This window comes from Lycorma delicatula, chromosome 5 (assembly GCF_047948215.1).
Source record: "Lycorma delicatula isolate Av1 chromosome 5, ASM4794821v1, whole genome shotgun sequence".
NCBI classification, from domain to species: Eukaryota; Metazoa; Arthropoda; class Insecta; order Hemiptera; family Fulgoridae; genus Lycorma; species Lycorma delicatula.
This window is the reverse complement of record NC_134459.1, coordinates 58,642,338-58,662,316: the sequence shown is the minus strand read 5'-3', so window position 1 is coordinate 58,662,316 and position 19,979 is coordinate 58,642,338. Positions and strand designations below refer to the sequence as shown.

Below are 19,979 nucleotides of genomic sequence, written 5' to 3'. Positions count from 1 at the left end.
ATGGGCAACATTTATGCTTTGAAAATGAATAAAAATAAAATTAATGAATTAAAAATAGATGAAAACACAGGGTTACAATTGCGGGTAGTTTCTGTTGCACGTCTTATACATACAGAACATAATTTAAAATATTTATCATTTTATTTTAATGTAATTTTTTCTGTTTATTTAATTCAATGATTTTAACTAAAGCATGCGCGCATACCGTATTTAATTCTCGCGAGTGTGGCGGTACTAGCGGAGACGGTCGGCACTAACTAAATTAATGTAATTTCAGAATTTACATAGAACAAATTTCGCTTGTACGATCGGCAAACTGATGTAGCCACGATACTTAACGCACGAGGTACCGAGTCAACCGGGCGATCGAATTCGAGACCCAGCCAGACCGAGATACTATTTTACTTAAATATTATTAATTTATTTAATTCTACCGCTCACCTGTGACGTCACAACATAGCAGTCGACTACAACAGTATTTTTTTTTTTTTGGTGGGGGGGAAGGGTGATGCGATTTTGCGAAGATTTTTTTGCAAATATTGTTTTTTTTTGTTAACAATTATGCCTAAGAAAATATGACCTTAATTAGGCGAAATCTCGATATACTGAGGATGACTTGCTCTACAGCCTCATCCTCTTGACCTTTTAAGTTCAAAATTTAATGACATCAATGCCCCATATATAGAAGTAATCTGACCAAGTTTGGTCAAAATCGGTCGAGTAGTTCAGGAGATATAAGGTGATTCATTGTTCTGCGGAGAAAAATTCTGATCACCGGAAGAGGTGATTAGTATGTTTTCGAGGAGGCACGGGAGACCCCGATGGGATGTCCGAATTCGAACGAGCTAGGGAGGCTGCCATGAAACCCTGAGGCGAGTGTGTTAAGATTTTTAGCGTGAGCTGGTCGTCTTGGGGGAGTTTAAAAAAAAAAAGGTGATTCAGAGGCCAACACCGAACACACTTACATATGAAAATTTCCATCCGGTTTTTTGGGTTCCTTAGGTGTCAAAACTTCAAGATCCACTGAAAACCGCATATGTTCAAATTGGACTGAGTACAATACTTTCCCTTCTAAAGCTATAGCTCCTACTATAGCGCTAGACGGGAAAATAAAAAATAATACTTTCGATTGTTAATGCGCGTAACCTTTTCATACTCCTTTACCGAACAGATCTCTCAGTAAAAAATATTTAATTTTTATTTTAACCTTTAATAATAACGTAAAAGTTCTTATATTAAAAAAAAAAAAAATTAAATTTCTCTAAATACGTGAAGTATATGCTCCCACGATGATATTTCTCCATTTAATTACTCCAAGAAAGCACATTTTATTAAATATATTTTATCCATTCTTGAGTTTATTTGTTACAACTTAAATACATTCCACCATTCTGTCAGACGAATTCTGGTGCAGAAATTATACTAAATGCGTAGGACGTTTCTTGTGTTAAAAACGCGCCAAGATTGGTTAATGGCAGTGACGGAATAATCCAGAAAGCTGTGCATCAGTAACAAATTTTGAGCGGTGCTGTTGTGTCGTAGTTAATACGTTTGAACGTAGCGATTTTAGTGCGACGTTTATGATGATGTTTTCTTTAAAAGAAAATTTTCTATCTAGATATTAATGTAGCTTATTTGAGGTAAATTAGAATAATTTGATAAAGCTAAATTACTTAATTTTTAGAACAAAAAAAGCATACACCTAAATCTGTGATTCTTTTACCGGTATTTTATGATAGGTTAACAATATGTAAGTGATAGTATTAAGTTATCTAGAATACCTGACAACTAAGATTACTGAATTAATTTAAATTTTATAATAGCTGTTGAAGTTGTTTTATTAGTTAAATTTTTGATTTAGTAAGGTGTCTCTAATCATTTACATGTTAAGGAAGGTTATGTTTTGTATAAAAACACATTACTAAAGTAAAACGATTTTTAATTAGTATCTTAGATATAAATTCACGTTAAGTATATTAGTATATTCACGTCAGTATTTCAGGTGGGATTAATATTGATTGTATAACGACGAACGTCAGTTGTTTTTTTAATTGCTTATTCACTCCAATGTAAAGTTAATTTCAATGTAGAAATATTTAACACTATACTAGTACGTAAAGAAAAAAATTTCAAAAACTTTGTGATTTAATTGATGGTTGCATGCTATACGTTTTGTATAATATTAAGGGATTTTGTTTTTTTGATAGTTATTGAAACTTTAGTCAAGGAATAACGGATATCTACTAACCCTCGCTTTAGCTTGTTAAATATTACTTTATAAATATAAGTTTTCACGTAGCTTCGCAGGGCGTTTCCGTGGTGTAGTGGTTATCACATCCGCCTAACACGCGGAAGGTCCCCGGTTCGATCCCGGGCGGAAACATCTTTTTTTTATTTGTTATTTTGCAGTGCAATAAATTATTCACAAAAAAATTATTACTTAGTAGTTATTTTTTTATTAAAATGATATCTTGGAGTAATTAATCAATTTGTGGGCACACTACTAAATTGAATCTCAAAAAAAATTTAAATCTAATAAAAGAATAAAAATGTAATTTTATTTTTTAAATAAGCGTGTTTTTTTAAAAAAAAATCCTTTTTTATTGCGATAAGAAATAAAATTAATTGAACATATTAAATAGTTTAGTATATGCTTTTGTTTTTAAAATATACTGAAAAATTACAATAATATTTTGTCTTGTGTTTATTGTAATTACATTTTTTTTTTTTTATGAAAAACCATTACATTAGTTAATTAAATTTTTGACAAGTAATTTTCTAAATTAATAGTTGTAATACATAAAAAAAACCTTTTTTAATAACAAACATTTGTATGTGTGTTCTATTTCTATGAATGTGTCATGAAACTTGATTTTGTAGTAGCATTTATTCTTCTTAGTTCCTACAGGAACTAAGAACTAATTAACTCATCATTATTTTCATTTTTGTACTTTGGGAACAATGGGTACATTCTTTATTGTATTTAATTTCAAACAGAATTTACATCCTAGAAATGGAATCCAATCAATTGATGTATTATTTATGACTATTCTGTTATTAGTTAAGAAAATGAATTATTATTTTAGGTATAATTTTTTAAAAAATAAAATAAATTAATACTTTTGGTTGTTTTCTATATTCAGAAGAATGTAGTACAGATTTCAAGGTCAGAGTTCATAGACAGTTGTGTCTCTTGTTCACGTAATAAATGCACATACAAGCTGTTAAATCCACAGATTGTAAGCCCAGGGAGTATTTTTAATAAAACCCAACAAGGAAATGGTTTCTGGGGACAGTATTGAAAAAGTATTAACATTAAAATGTTGCTAGTTCAGTCAGTTCTTAAACTATCAATTCTTCTACATGAAAGCACTTCAACCAACTGTGCCACAACTACACACAAATTACCAATATTAACAAGCATTATAGCAAAAAAATATTTTTACACTATAATATCAATAGCAAATTTTATTAAAAAGATAATTACAAGAATGATTTTTTTAAATTTTCATTTGTAACAAGAATATTATTTTATCACATTATAATGAAATTGTTTAGGTCAATGTAATTTTAGTAAATCATCTAATGTTACATCATCATAGGCTGATACTGTATACAGTGAATTTAAAAATTCTATCATTGTTGAAGTAAGATAAAATTGAGGTACACCACTTATATTTTTTCTTCTGCTTAAAATCAGTCCTAAATTTTCTGCTGTTCTTAATGCAATTTCTACCTGAAATATTTAATTGTGTATTAGTATATTTTATTTAATTATTATTAATATTTAGATTAATTTATGGTATACTGAATTTTATAAAAAAGTTAATATAAAACACAGTTTTTAAAATAAGTACAATACATTTTGTTGGACAAAAGTTATAAAAACTTTAAATTTTTATATTTATTTTAACAAAAGCTCGCTGAAATACCCAAGTATCAAAATTTGTAGAAGTTGCTACAAGGAACACACTGGGATGCTGCTATTTTGATTAGGTTTCGAAAAACTTTTTTTAATTTCATTATCTTTAATCATTCGGACTGATACATCCTGATTGTTCCAGAATCATCAAATTATGAAAATGAATCCAGTTTACCTTCTTACTCGGAATGATTTAACTTCTTAATTTCTTCTATTTTTTATTATTCGATTTAGTTTGTTTTAATTTTTTTTTCTTTACAGCAATGAATCCATACTACACACTGATGATGACAAACACCATGTGTAGCAGAAGCATGTTTATTGTTTTTTTTAAATAGATTTTGTAACTATTCGCTAAAACTGTTTGTTCAGTATATATTTTAAAAGTATGAAATTTAAATTATCCTTATGCATTTAAAAATTTAGAATTTTGTGTCTTTTTTAGTTTATATATTTTAAAGTTGCTTAAAGGGAAAAATTGTGTAGGCAGGCCACATTTGGAATATGTAAAACAAATTGTTGGGGATGTAGGATGTAGAGGGTATACTGAAATGAAACGACTAGCACTAGATAGGGAATCTTGGAGAGCTGCATCAAACCAGTCAAATGACTGAAGACAAAAAAAAAAAAGTTGCTTATATCTACTTAGATTTTTTAAAACATTTTTTGTATACCCTAACAGTATTAGTTAATACCATAATATAGTGTTTACATATTATGGTATATGTATGGTATTAATATTGCTTATGTTTTGCACATGTGTGACTTGCTTCCAGTACGGTGTTTTGCTAAAGTGGATGCAGTTCTATAATAAAGAGTTTTCACAACAATACAAGGAACATATAAAAGCACTTAATTCCAACACTCGGTCTTCTTTAGCATAATTGAAAACATAATTGAATAATTTAAACTATACAAACAGAAAAATATTATCCTAAATTAATGAACACCCTTAAGAGGAAGTTCCCTTAAATTGTTTTCACTCTTCAAATTATTGTAAATAATAAAGATGTTCCCTTTTAGATGTAACACATTTATTCCAGTGATATTTTCGTTGTTGAAAGAATTTTTTCTAAGTAATTTTTAGTGAGCTGAATTTTAAGTATAGGAAAGAACCAAAATTCACAGGGAGCCATGACTGGTGAGCAGGGAGTTTGCTGACGTTGTTTAATCCTGTGTTTTGCCAAGAATCTAAGTGATGATGAGTGGGTTGGAACATTGTCATGGTGGATTTTTCAATCGTCATTTTCCTGAAGCTGTGCACTGAACAGCATTTTTTAGCCAATAAAAAACAGTTATGTAGTACTCTTTATTTACAGTTAGTCCTTAGGAACATACTTATGATAAACAATGCCTTGATGATAAAAAAAAGCTGTCAGCTTGATATTCACATTTTTCATGATTGCCTGGTTTGCTTTTACTGCAGAGAACTTTGAGTTTTCCAATGGATTGACTGTGCCTTTGTCTCAGGCTGGTAGCCATAGACCTTCTCGAATGAGAATTTTTGAGACAAATTTTGTTGCTGTGAGTCACATTCAGAGACATTCCAGAAAATATACTGTACTGAGCAAAATGAAATTCTTACTTCACCTTCAAGCTCTCTAAATATTATTCAATGATCATACATCAGAATCTGTCAAACTTTTTCTCGATTTTTGCTGATGGAAGTTCTGCCAGTGCTCTTGCCATTTTTGACATATGTTTGGCAATCTCGGAAAATAGCCCTCTTTAATTTATATAACACAAAAGCTCAATTACCAAAGGCAGTTAAAATCTTTCTTATTGTTTCTATTTGTGTATCACCAAGTTTTTGACAAATTTAAATGCAAATTCTGTGCTCATTACATTCAGTCATGTAGAATGTCAACAAAAATACAACAAGCACTACTACTTCCACATTTTACTTTCATGGTTGTTAAGCAGCGACTGGCTGCAATGTTTGTAAAACAGTCAATTGTATGCAACTAATATGAGTCAGTTTTACATTCCACAGCAGTCCCCCTCCCGCACAACATCTGGTTACTGCAATAAAATATAAGGGTACTGTTTGATTGCACCTTGTATTTACTGAACAACAGGTGTGGTTATATAATGAATTCGATTGCTTGAAATGAATTAAATGCTGGTAACTAGTTTTTATATATTAATAAAATTTACCTAGAACTGTCTTTGAATTGATTCTGTACCTTTTTTTCTTCTTTATCATTCCTCCCTTCATTCTTGGGTGGAAGTTACAATAGGAATTATGTCAGCTTTAACCTAGGGTCAGCAATACATATGAGACTGTTCAAGGACTCCTTTGTTTGTGTGGGAAGAAAGATAAACCAGTGGTTGACACATTTATCATGCAAAGTCAAGCCACTTACTCTTCCTAAAAATTAATTTAATCTATCTATAAATAACATACATTATGTACATTTATATATATATATATATATATATATATATATATATATATATATATAAATTTCATGTCAATTCTTCCTAATTCTTTTAATAATGCGGTTACTATTTTATAACATTTCAAATGATTGAAGTTGAATATTTTTGCCATAAGCTAACTCGTCAATACCAATACTTCAAATTAATTTACCCTCAAATTTTCAGTTTTCAGTTCTTCGTGTAGTAACATTGACAATTTTTTTTACAGTGGCATCAATCCCAATGGTCATTAGATAATAGTAATTCCAACAGTGAAACTATACCCACTATTATTATTTAACTGTAGTGATCTACAGGAACCATTTTATTAAATGCGTATTCAACCAGTATCATTTGTATTTACTTTACATTCTTCTCTTTCTAAGATGACCTGGAATAATATCACATTATCAGGGAACAATTTCCCTGTGATAAGGAATCAAAGCTGTAATTGATGCAGCTGATTAAGGATTCTTTTCATTCTTTCAAGTATTTATTAACTTAATTATTCTCCAATGGCATTAACTTATTTACTGATAATTTTTTATTTTTTTATGATAAAAGGGATGCTATGATGGAAAAAATATTTGACCTTTTGTTTGGAAATTTATCTTAGAACAGTTATTGAGAAGATGCATTATGTTTAAATCTTTGTTACGATACTGACTGCTGCTGAGTTATCAGGCACATATTGAATGATCTGTTAGAATAATGTAAGAATTATTTAAATACCATTTGATAAGTTACTTTTATTGATTTTTTTTGGGGGGGAAGACAAGTTACCAAGAAAATACTATCAGATACAATTAGGATAATATGATCTATTATTCTCAGAATGTAATTTTCTAAGTCTAGTGGTTAATAATGTTAAGCAAGATTATCTTGCACTCTTGAAGGGCTTACAGTTCCTCTATTAGTTGATTATAATTTGCCTACCCTTTTATTATCATTCATCCTCTTCATTGTTGTTCTTATTGGCTACCAAAGTGGATTGATCAGGAAGGCAATAGCCAGTGGATTAAGTGCTTTCGTTGTATGATTGTATGAAGGATCCAGCAGGAAAGACACCTAAGTATAAGTTGGATAAAAACATGTTCCATCTCCTATAAAAGAAAAAGATAATCTAGCTATGTTGTTGCTTAAGGAATACAGAATTACCCTCTCAATCCTAGGTTTTTTTTCATGTTCTTCTAATATTTCATGTATACTTTCAATAGTGCAAAAATCTTCACCCATGTGATATATTGTCCAGATGGTTATTACTATATTTGTTATCAGACCTTCTAATCTTTTATCTGAAATGTTAAATAAAATTTTGTAAGATATGATAAAGCCATAATATAAGAATATTTCAAATTGATAATTGTGTAATAGTATGCTACCAATAACTTACAGTTATTTGTATTTGTTATTTGTCATTATCTGAATGTACATTTTTTCAGTCTGTAAATTTTTAATGACTTTCCTCTTACAAAGCAGTTACTACTTTTGTTGCCTTATTTTACTCCTTGTCTTCCCTGAATATTTCTTCTACATTTCAATATACTAGTAAATAAATTAACCTACAGTATATTTTAATGTGCACCCTAGTAATCTTCTTATTCTTTTTTGTAAGCTTCTTTCATAATTAACTCTTAATTATTCAGTTTTCTCTTCTTCAGTTTTCCACATAACCCGTTCATTTTGCTATCCTCATTAATTATCTAAATTTTCCCACATACTTACTTAAGAGTCCAATTAAAACCTTATTTGGCTTTATGCGTTCTGTCTTCTCATTACTAATGATTTACTGCATTTTGTAGAAGTGGTACAATTAGACATAAATATTTGTAAAAATTTCTTAATTCAAATATTTGTTTGGATACTAGCAAAGGTTTTTTGTACAGGAATGCTTTTCTGGTTAGTACTGGGTTGCTTTTTGTTATCTTCTATACTTTATCTATATATACTTTGTAATTTTGTCATAGTAAAAATGTTCTTTTTTATTCAGTTTTAAGTAATATTGACTGTACATTTTTAGTAGAGGTGATATATAATGAAAGTTCATCAAAAACCGTTTAACTTTAATAACTACCAGAGTATTTGACTAAACACTATGAAGGTTTTCTAATTAACTTATGACAGGTACATACCTGTCATTTCATTAAAAAAAACAGTGTAATACAGTTTCAAAATTATCTTTAAATTAGATCTTGAGCATTTTTTGACAATTTTCATAATTTTGATCAACAAACTATTACTCTAAATTTCTTGAATATTTTATTCATAAATACATTTATTTTTAAACATCTTTATTAAAGATGGCTTTGACGATTGACACCTTTTTTTAATTTCATTATCTTTAATCATTCAGACTGATACATCCTGATTGTTCCAGAATCATCAAATTATGAAAATGAATCCAGTTTACCTTCTTACTCGGAATGATTTAACTTCTTAATTTCTTCTATTTTTTATTATTTGATTTAGTTTGTTTTAATTTTTTTTTTCTTTACAGCAATGAATCCATACTACACACTGATGATGACAAACACCCATGTGTAGCAGAAGCATGTTTATTTTTTTTTTTTAAATAGATTTTGTAACTATTCGCTAAAACAGTGTACAAAATGTTTTTTCCATGTCTAAAATGATGTGGAATACAAATAATATTAAAAAAAAAACATCATCATCATCTTTGAAGGGATAAGTGACTTGTTCATTTCAACTGCATATGTACTTCCAGCATTTGTGACCTTCCCATGTTGCTTCTTGTTGCAAGATGTAAAATACTACTATTTTAGGAAATCTGCTGCGGTACATTCGTCCTACATATTTCCATCCAATTGTAAAATACCTTTACGTCTAATTTACTTCTTAAATCATCAGTTTTGCATACTTATTTTTACTCATTACTAATTTCAACAGAACTATGTCAGTAAACTTAGCATTTTTATTCTCTTTCCTTGGGTACTCCAGCATGAAATAAAAGATTTTCTTTTAGTCCATTCGTTACATCTTTCAAGTTAAATTAATAAGCTGCGGGGATTGGAAGCGTTATTTTCTCATTTCTGTTTTAATTGGTGCTTTCTTTTCTTGGTCGTTAGCCTTTTTTATATCAACGTAATTCTTAAAAATATTGTTAACTCTTCTTTTTCTTAATTATTACCTTATTTTTATAGAAATTAAGGCGCGCAGTAATTGAATTATATAGTGCAATGGGAAGGATGGATGTAAATTCAATAATAAATATAAAGACTACATCAAACACTGCTTAAAAAACACCGAAGATATTACCTCATAGAAATGAAACAATCAGACTAAGCTTAACCATAATATTAGAATTTTACAAATAACATATAAAAAATTCTGCAAAATCAACTCATTCAAACTATATGAAAAAAATCCTCTAACATACTATAGTTGTAAAAAAGAAAAACATTCATTAAATATATGTAAAAATCCAACATAGATAAACTACCAGAGTATTTGACTAAACACTATGTGGGTTTTTTAATTAACATGACAGGTATGTCATTTCATTAAAAGAACAGCACACTACAGTTTCAAAATTATCTTCAAATTAGATTTTCAGCCTTTTTTTATCATTTTCATCATTTTGATCAACTACCTATTATTCTAAATTTCTTGAATATTTTATTCTAAAATACATTTATTTTTAAGCTTTAATCTGTTATATGAGGTCAGAGAAATTCAGATAGATAAAATATGAATCCCTTTCTTCTTAACTAAAAATTTATTTTTTTATTTGTAATAAAATGCAAATAAAAATTAGTGATTATTAATTGTTTTTTTTTCTATTTTTATAAAATGTGGCTTGTACAACAATATTTTACATGTATTGTTACATTTATTCTTTACTGATTATCTTACCTACAATAAATGTTTTTTTTTGTCTATACTTTCTTTTTTTTGTATATTTCTTTTTTTGTTTCACATTTCTAGGAACTTTCTTATTACATTTACAATATTTTTTGGTACCACTCCCTTTTTGCTTTTTGATCTTTTTTCTATCTTTTAAATTATTAAGACCTATGATTTTTTTTAAATTTGTATTAGTGTATTAATGATACATTCAAATTTTGATTTTATTTTAAAATAAATTCTATATTTCATTTGAAGATGGATTGTTCAGCTGATGATCTATTAACCTGCAATAAAGAGAAATTGAAACAAGTTATTAATGAGTACATTTGCTTTAAGTATCTACGTTGAATGTTTGAAATTAATTTCACTTAGTTTTAAGATGTATAAACACACCTAGGAATATAATGTTACAGCGAAACCTAAAACATAAATTGTAGTTTGAAGCAAAAAAATGTGAATTATGCTGTTATAATTTTGTAAAAAAATATCATGTTATGCACCAAACCAAAAGCCATTCTTTTCTAGATTATTTTAATAAGAATTCATTTAAGATATATATCATTTTTAAATTTGGTGTAAACTGATACAAATTTTCTTGTTTTAGGGTGTATGTGTCTGTAGAACATTGCTTGTGGAATTCTGAACAGGATAATATGTTACATAGAAAAATGTATACTGTAAGTATGAAAAAATCAACATTAATTTACCAAACCACTTAGGTTACTTACAAAACTAGGTTATTCTACAGAGTGATACTTATAAAACTAATGATTTTCTTGATTAATCATTAGAACAGCTGTTTCATTTATGTACCTTGAAATGACAAACTTATCAGCTAGTAGCTCTGTATTTATAACTGTTTTGTTATAGTTTCAGTACTGTCACTGTGATTTGAGGTCCGTTTATTAACCAAGATCTCTGTTTAATAAATTTGGTCATAGTGGTGTAAAAGGATACCAGATTGAATTTGGTGTTAGGCCAAACAGAAACATAAAATTAGTGTTGATTTGAAAGTTGGAAAAACTGGTAGAGTGAAACTGAAAAACACTGTTCCTCTAAACTGCCAGAAGTTACTCTGGATGTTCAGATGAAACGACTGTGATCATCCAATAATGCATTAAGATAATTATTTCAGAAGAGTGGACTCTCAGAATCAATATGTAAAAGAGCTGTGAAGAAATGTAAGCTAAGACCATAAAGATCATGCCTATTCATGAATTGTTGGAATCCAAAAAAGCTAAAAGATGCAATACTGATGTTGGTTTCAGGTGACTGTTGTTGCAAATCCTGGCATACTGTCCAGTACCTGGTTCACAGATGAAACCTAGTTTTACTTGTCTGGCTATACCAATTTGCAGATCACACTGATTTGTTTGCACAATATTCAAATGCAATTTATGAAGAGGTTGTGCACTCACTGAAACTCTCAGTGTGGGGTGCAGTATCAGCGAGAGAAATATGGGTCCAGTTATGTTTTTAAGTAACTTTGAACACCACAGAGTACTTCCACATTTTCAAGAAATTGTTAAATAACTCTATGAGATTGAACTATATCAAAGGTACTTTTAACAGCACAGAGATATATATCATATTATGAGAATCAATGGCATTGATCGAAAGTTTCTTTGATGATTGCATCATGTCCATTAACTTGTAGCCACCAAGATTACCTGATGTAACTCCATCAGATGTTTTCCTTTAGAGTTACCTGAAAACAAGAGTCATGATGCATTCCCTCAGATATTAGATGATTTGAAATAAAAAATTATGCATGATCAATGAATGGTTCTCACCAGGCAACACGTCGCTTTTTGTTATTATCTTTTTCATATTTTTTTAGTGCTATAGTTTGTACATTACTATTCATAAAATAAGTGCATAAAGGAAATCATAAGTTTTATATAAATCACTTGGTACATAGTCAGTTATCACCTGTAATGCTTTTTCAAGAAAGAAAAATTGTAAAATAATATAATTGTACTTCAAATAAGTTATTAAAATAATAGCGGGACTTTAAATGATATATAAAGAGGAATTTATAAATTTAGCCATAATTATTCAGTAGAATAAAAATAATAATATTAATATTTCTTTTACAAAAAAAACCCTAAAACACAACTCTGTCACTTGTAAATTTTACTCCACCATCAAAAGATATGTAAAAAAATTAATTTAAAAAATTCATTTTTTTCATTGTCAAATATTCTAAGGCTCCATAAAACATTTAATTTTGAAGAAGATGCCTCAACTTGACAATATAGTTGTTTTCAATTAACTTTTTGTACAGATACATGTAACTGCTGATAATGACATAAAATCCAAAAGAGCTGAATTATATTTTGGAATTTTGATAAGAGATTAACTGTTAACAGTATTAAGATTTTTAAATTTACAGGATATATTATATAAATTACAAATTCAACATTTGGATTTGTAAAATCCAAATTACATTTATCTAACATTTGGGTATTAATTTGCAATACCAAATGTTGGTGTTTTAAATGAATACCCTTTTATTTGTCTAAACCAATCATCCAAGAAATTTGAAATCCAGCATTTAGCATTTAAATAGACTTTCAATTATTTGATTCTCATAAAAGAAAGTCTAGAAATTTTTATTATTTTTTTTTTATTTGTTATGATGATTTAGAGAAGAGAAAAGTTTATGGCAGTTATTTTATAAGTATTAAAGATGATGAAGTGGATGAAATGATAGATGAGAAAATGCTTCTTGGTGGGAATCATACCTGAGATTAGCTGATCTAGAATCTAAGTCACAAAACATTATATTAATTGGCTAGTCATTTCAGGATGTTTAATAAATAAATAATAAAGCATAATTAATTGTAAAACTCTTTTTTTAGTAAGTTGTGTTGCTAAAAAAAAACAATAACATTAGTATATTATATGAACTTGGTATGTAGTTTAATATCTTTTTATCAAAATGATTGTAAATATTTGTTAGATTCTTCTTCCTAATCCGTGGAAGGCAGAAAAAGCACTTATTTGTAAATTTTGACTATCTGAGCCTGAAAAACATAAAAAAATTTTGTTTTTTTTTATTTTCCTCAGTCAGTCTTTAAAAAGTGAAAGTCCATGTATTTTTTTTTTATTGCTAATAGCTGTAGTAAAGCGGAAAATCCTGGTCAGATTAAGGCTAATGTAAGAAGTTTTTCATTTTAGTAAAATAACCAAATTATAGGTTAGTGATTGTTTTTAATCTCTTTTATATAAGTGAAAATTTAGTATAATATGATAATAATGAAAGTTGTACTTAAAATTTATTACATACTTAGACTTTTACTTACGATTGCTTTGTATGTTGTAAAATTATCACATATTTTGTATTTTAATTTCATTTTTTTAACTAAAAATTTATTGAATTTTATTTTAATTTAAATTAAAAATTATTTTTAATATAATTTTTGTCACCGTAGAAATAATTCTAGAAAACCTTTTTTATTTATGGTGAAATTTTTAAAAACACAATTTTCTGGAATATTTTGATTAATTTTAACAATCCATGTTTATTATCATAATAAGAATATGTGTAAGTAATTAATAATGCAACAAAAATTGTGAAACATAGAGAAAACATTGAACTTAAAAAAAGGAGTATAATGAAAATTAAATGTTATGGTAGAACCACAATGTTGTTTTATAAATAGTAAAATTTTAAATGATAAACAAACAGAGGATATAATTAAAGTCAGAATTAAACAAGAAACAACTGATTTCATGCATAAAGATGTCTGCTAGTATCAAAATATATCTTTAGAAATTTCTAAAAAAAGAAATATATGGCTTGTAAATGGCTTTATGGCAGTGAAAAATATATTATAAATCTGTAATTATAAAAGTATAGCAAAAGAGAATAGAGGTTTTTGATATGTTGCAAAACAGTAGATTGCTGAAAACTAGGTAGGTTAATAAAATCTGAAATGAATGGATTTTAATGAATTACAGAAATCTGTTGAAATGTTTTAGAAGAGAACCTTAATTTTTAAGCTAAATGTTTTGGTGTTATGTTTATTATAGCTCCACCTTTACATAATAGACACTTCAGCCATAAGGCTTATTGTACAGTCCCCTGATTGTGAAACAGAGTGCCAATCAGAGACAGCCCTCAATAGATTACGCCAAAGATTCACTCCTATATTCCCTGCAACCTCAGCATGGATATAGCAATGTTTGACTTATACTCACACAACCACTCCGTCCAAAGGATAAGACAGAATCAAGGATAAGAAAAGGAGATCGATGGTGAGGACAATCTACCCTAAGAGAAACTGCAGTATGAGGAAAACAACTTCACCAAAGTGTAGTTCAATGTCTAATCCAAGTTGTAGACACCAGTCTTGTGAGATAGGAGAATTTTTAGTTATGGAAAGTCAACCTCTTACTTATCAGTGATTTGCATTGATCAGTTTATTAAATATAAGCTGCAACAGAAATTAAAAAGTTAATCAAAGCAGATCTATTTCTCATTTTTTTCAAAAGAACTATCTTTCTTGCCCATTTTCTGGAATTGTGAGGAGTGTGTAAGTAATCAAATAAACTTACCTCAACCGAGTCATATTTTAACTCTGTTTGAGGTAAAATATGGACAGCAGGAAAACAAAGGGAAAGATTTTTTTTTAATGTAATGTAGCTGCATTTTGGTAGCTAGATAGGTGGATAAAGTTTCAAATAAAGAGGTTTAAAGAAGTTTTTCATGCAAGAAATATGGCCATAGAATTAGATTATGTTTTCGGATTACGTCAGTGAGTTTTGTACTGTTTGTAGAGTTCCTTGTCGGTTCAAAGTTTGTAGTTATCATCGGCTTTCCTTGGGCCTAGAATTTTTCTGAGAATCTTTCTTTGTGTTCTGTACTTGGTTGTCGTGTTTTGTAGTGATCCTTCTGCGGTATTCAAGGATTCGGTTCGGTTGACGGTTCTGTAGTGGCAGATCATGGCATTGATCTTTTATTTAATATTTTAATTGGAGAAGAGGGAAGCTTGTGGGAAAATATTGAAAAAGAATTAGATTCATGTGTTGTATCTTAAAGCATCCATTGTTAAATAATTAATACTAGAATTAAAGGACCTACGTGTAACATTTCTAAGGAAAGGTAAATATTGAAATTAACTTTAATATGATAAAAAGTAGGATACCTGCTATTGTAATGATTATTTGTGTTTCAGGGATTAGAGATTTGACTACCTTATATTTATTTTAGGCAATGTGGTTTTTGTTCAATCAATGGACAGAAAAAAGTTCTTGGGTAACTAAATTGTCCACTACTCCTCCACTCCCACCAAATCACCCTACTGAATCATAAGTTACTCTGGCCCTGCGTCCCTGTATTTTTAGCATAAACTAAGGAGGGTACTGAACCGGATACAGAATCAAAATGCAGAAAAAGGGATTAAGAATAAAGAATTCAGGTAGATAGTGAGAAATGTGTATAGGGATTCATAGTTCTGTTGTCTCGCTTTTATTGGCTTCCATAAAGATCTTAGACATTTGTTTGCTATTTGAAATTTTATGAGAAATGGAAATTAATCTATCCCATAAAATTTTATTTTAATGAAGAGAGTTTACGACTGATCTTTATGTCTTTAAATAAAATCTGGCTTGTATAACCCGATTCTCAATTGCACATGATGTACTTCTTAACTGTGAAGCAGAATATTTTTTTATTGTTTTATTTTTAAAGTAAACTTTTCAGTTATTCGTTAAAACAACAATCTGTAAAATATCTTTTCTGTTTTTTTTTTCTTTTTTCTTTTTTTTTGTAGGAAGACATGGGATCAGGTAATGTCGAATCTAAAAATAATAAAAAACTATCATTGTCATCCTTTAAGGACGATTTATTTATTCCTACTGCAATAACATTACTAATGGTTTCATAGCCTTGCCAATCAGAATGTTTATTCTACATGTTCTTTCCAACCAGTCAGCAAACTTTACTTCTAATTTAACTGATTAATCATAATTTTATTATATCTTCCCTTTTACAGTTATTCAGTGAATGAGGAAACCTCATTTTGGCCTCATTACAATAAGTTTTCTTTGTTCAATGATCCAGGGTTGTATTTTATTCATCACTGAAATAATGTACAGCCTTGGATAAATTACATAGTACCATAAACATGTACTACACGATGTAATATCAGACATCAGCTTGTATTGTGTCAGTTGGGTATCTTTCCTGGGAGTTTAAGAAATAAGCTGATCTTGGGAGACTGGTTATTATGCAATAGATCAATTAAAATTTATTGGTTACAAAATTGCATTCCGAACACTTCTTAGGTAACACTACAGAGCTGAGGTATGTAAAAATGAGATGATATAACTTTCTACCAGTGAAATGACGGTTTTTATACATTAAAAACTTTTAAAGAAGCAATAAAAACAGGAATTAAACAGCTATATTAGAGGGAAATACAGTGGTCATGACAAAAATGGGGTATTAGTTTTTATTTTACTAATCTTTATGTTTTAAGATCCCACTAGTTCATCTAGACCAAAAAAATTTGTATATATTTATATATTTACATATATGTCAAACTGGTTTTGGTTTTATATCTTGGGATTAACCAAAATGATTTTCTTCAGATTTGGATCAAATATTTTTTTATATGGGGCATTGATCATATTGTTTTTTTTCAAAATTTGGGGATATTGCGGAAAAACTAATTTAGATTTTTTTTAGAGACATTTTAGAGAAAATTATTAAAGCAGATTTGTTAACCTACAGTGTATATATATAATACAAAATCATTTTAATAAAAAAAAAGTCAACCCCCATCTCTTAAAAGTGAAATATTTGTTTTTGTTCTTTTTCTTTATCTCCTTTTACTTAGAATTTTTTTTTTCAAAATATTTTGAAAGTTTATACTTCTTATATATAGCTCTGCATCATTTAAAAAAAAATATATTAAATGAGATCTGCAGATTTTAAAATTCTAGAACTCGAACCTAAAATGCAAAAAAGTTTTTTGAAAATTCTCTTTTTCTTACTTTAGTCTTTGTTGAAGGAGGTGTTAGATTTAAAGAAAACTTTAGTTAAGAAAATTTGTTAAGCTTTATGATTCTTATTTTTAGAAAAATTTTCAAAAAAATTATTTCTCACTTCTAAAAGATTAAAAAATTTTTTTTCCTCTAACTTAATTTTTACTATTAAAATTTTTTTTTTTTGTATTTTTCTTCTTCATTTAAAGGGCTGTTAAATTAAATTAGCTTTAGCATCCATATTATATTCTAAACCCTAAATGAGAAGCAATTTTTTTCATTACTTTCATAAAAGTTATACTTTATTTTTCAATATCTTTAAACAAATCTATTAATTTTTTTTTTCTTAGGATTTACTTCTTTTTTGTTTTGTTATTCCTTGAAACTCACTGAAATTCTTGATTTTCGGTTTTTTGAAATGTGTTTCTTCATCGGTGATATTTATTTTTTTCATATCTTCACGGATATCATCGATCCTTCTATTGTTCTTTTAAGTTTTTATGAAAGTGAGGATGCGTTTTGTTAGTCTTTCATGCGAAACCCACCGGCTTTGGTCTAGTGGTGAACGCATCTTCCCAAATCAGCTGATTTGGAAGTCGAGTTATAGCGTTCAAGTCCTACTAAAGTCAGTTATTTTTACACGGATTTGAATACGAGATCGTGGATACCGGTGGGGTTTCATTCAATTAACCACACATCTCAGGAATGGTCAAACTGAGACTGTACAAGACTGCACTTCATTTACACTAATACATATCATGCTCTGAAGTATTATCTGAAAGGTAATTATCGAAGGCTGAACACGAAAAAGAAAAGTTTTTCATGCGAGAAATATGTCCATAAAATTAGATTACGTTTTCGGATTACGTCGGTAAGTTTTGTAGTGTTTGTAGAGTTCCTTGTCGGTTCATAGTTTGAGTTATCATCGGTTTTCCTTGGGCCTAGAATTTTTCTGAAAATTTTTCTTTCTTTGCCTTCTGTACTTGGATGTCGCGTTTTGTTAGTGATCCTAGGCGTTCTGCGGTATTCAAGGATTTGGGTCGGTTGACGGTTTTGTAGTGACAGATCTTGGCGTTGATGGATTTGAATTTTTTATTGTAGTTGTTTCGGGTGAGTTGCTATGCGAGTTGCAGGTTGTGTGCTTGTTCGTTCATTGATTCTTTTTCATAGATCTTTGGCGTGATGATTTCCCCGAGGTACTTGAATTTTCTGACTAGACATTTGATCGTCGTTGATTCTAATACGTTTGGGAGAGTCTTTAATGTTTGTTGTGAATTATGATTTTTCAGAGAAAACTTTGGAGGCCAGATTTAGCTGCAATTCTTTTAAGGATTTTGAGTTATCGGGCTGCGATTTCTATGTTTTCAGACAGTAAAATGATGTCGCCAGCAAAAGTAAGGCACTTGGTTTTGGGATTTTGTGTATAAAATCAAAATCTAATAAAATGAATTATTATATTGATTACAAGAGTTTTTCGCCTAAAACGTTTTGTTCTATCTAATTTTTAAAATCCGTTTACTCATTGTGTGCATACGAAACGTGAAATTGTTTTTTTTTCTTAATAAATTTTTTCGAGAACTTCTCTTGGAAATACATTAAAATTCTTTTTTTCTAAAACATTATTATTTTTAAAGTTGCGTTCGTCGAAAGCGAGCTCTGTTCTCGCTCCTGTATTCTTTTACCCTACTTTTATATAAATAAACATTTATATGTATGTACTAATATATTTGTGAATTTTTTCATTAAAAGAAAGTTAGAAAAGAAACTCTAATCACCAGATATTACTACTATTGTCGTAAATCTATTTGTAAAATGGTAGGCATTAATAATTTTTGTGTATATATATATATTTTCTTTTTTTTTCACTTGGATTACTATGATTATACTAATGAATCACGAAACACAATGTAACGTTGTGCATAACAGATATAAAGACAGAATGGCACATGATATTCTTATTTTATACAATATAATTGCAATGTATCACGCGATTTTTTCGTACTTCTTTTTGTTGCTAACTTGTCAAGTTTAAGAAAGTAATAAATGCATAACTTTTTGGTAGTTTTTCCGTCATGACTAGTTGATTTTAAATATTCAAAGTGAATTGTGAGAGAAAATAGCGCTTGTATTTCATATTAGAAGTAAAACTTATTTCATTAAAGAGTATTAGATACCTGTTTTTTTTTTCTTTTATCGTGATAAAAGAAAAAAATTAACTATTAAGAAAGGAAATAAATCTGTTTGTCATTATTAAGGAAGAATTTTTATAATTTTTTATTATTTTTATTGTAATAATAATTATCTATTTTTTACTAATGGTTGAGAAGGTTGCTTTATTATGCTACCCTTTAAACATTTTTCTACTTAGATGTAGTCAACACCCAATTTTCTCTATGTTTCCTGTGTTCTTTATTTTTTTTCCAATAGAAACTGAACAGATATAACATTTTTACACAAAAAAGACAGGTATAGCATTTACCGGGATAAATGATAATAATTTATCATATTATAAAATATATGCAGTCTTTATCTGTAATTTAAAAACCACTGCAAAATATCATTCCTGGCTTGTCCTTCATCTCCGTCTCAAATATTTCTATAAATTAAAAAATGTATTGTTAATCATCGTGATCATGTTCCTGCTGGCAGGTCCGTGGCACCACTGGTTTTTTTTTGTTGTTTCAGAAACAGATTCTTGTTAAACTGAACTGAAATTCTTGCCAGTTATAATAAAACCTAAGTATCAACAGTCAATCATTTTAGAATTGCAAAT

The 19,979-nt window shown here is 28.7% G+C and overlaps 1 long non-coding RNA gene and 1 other non-coding gene across 2 annotated transcripts in view; both read left to right on the top strand.

Annotated features, from left to right (window-relative positions):
* Window positions 1-1,530: 1,530 nt before the first annotated feature.
* LOC142324984 (uncharacterized) overlaps window positions 1,531-19,979 on the top strand; it is a 703,430-nt gene continuing 684,981 nt past the window's right edge. Inside the window, exons 1-2 of the long non-coding RNA XR_012756465.1 lie at window positions 1,531-1,640; window positions 10,815-10,887. This is a non-coding gene — a long non-coding RNA (uncharacterized LOC142324984). The remainder of the gene's footprint in view (window positions 1,641-10,814; window positions 10,888-19,979) is intronic.
* On the top strand, window positions 2,311-2,383 carry TRNAV-AAC (transfer RNA valine (anticodon AAC)). Its single transcript has one exon. It is a non-coding gene; the product is annotated as a tRNA-Val (tRNA).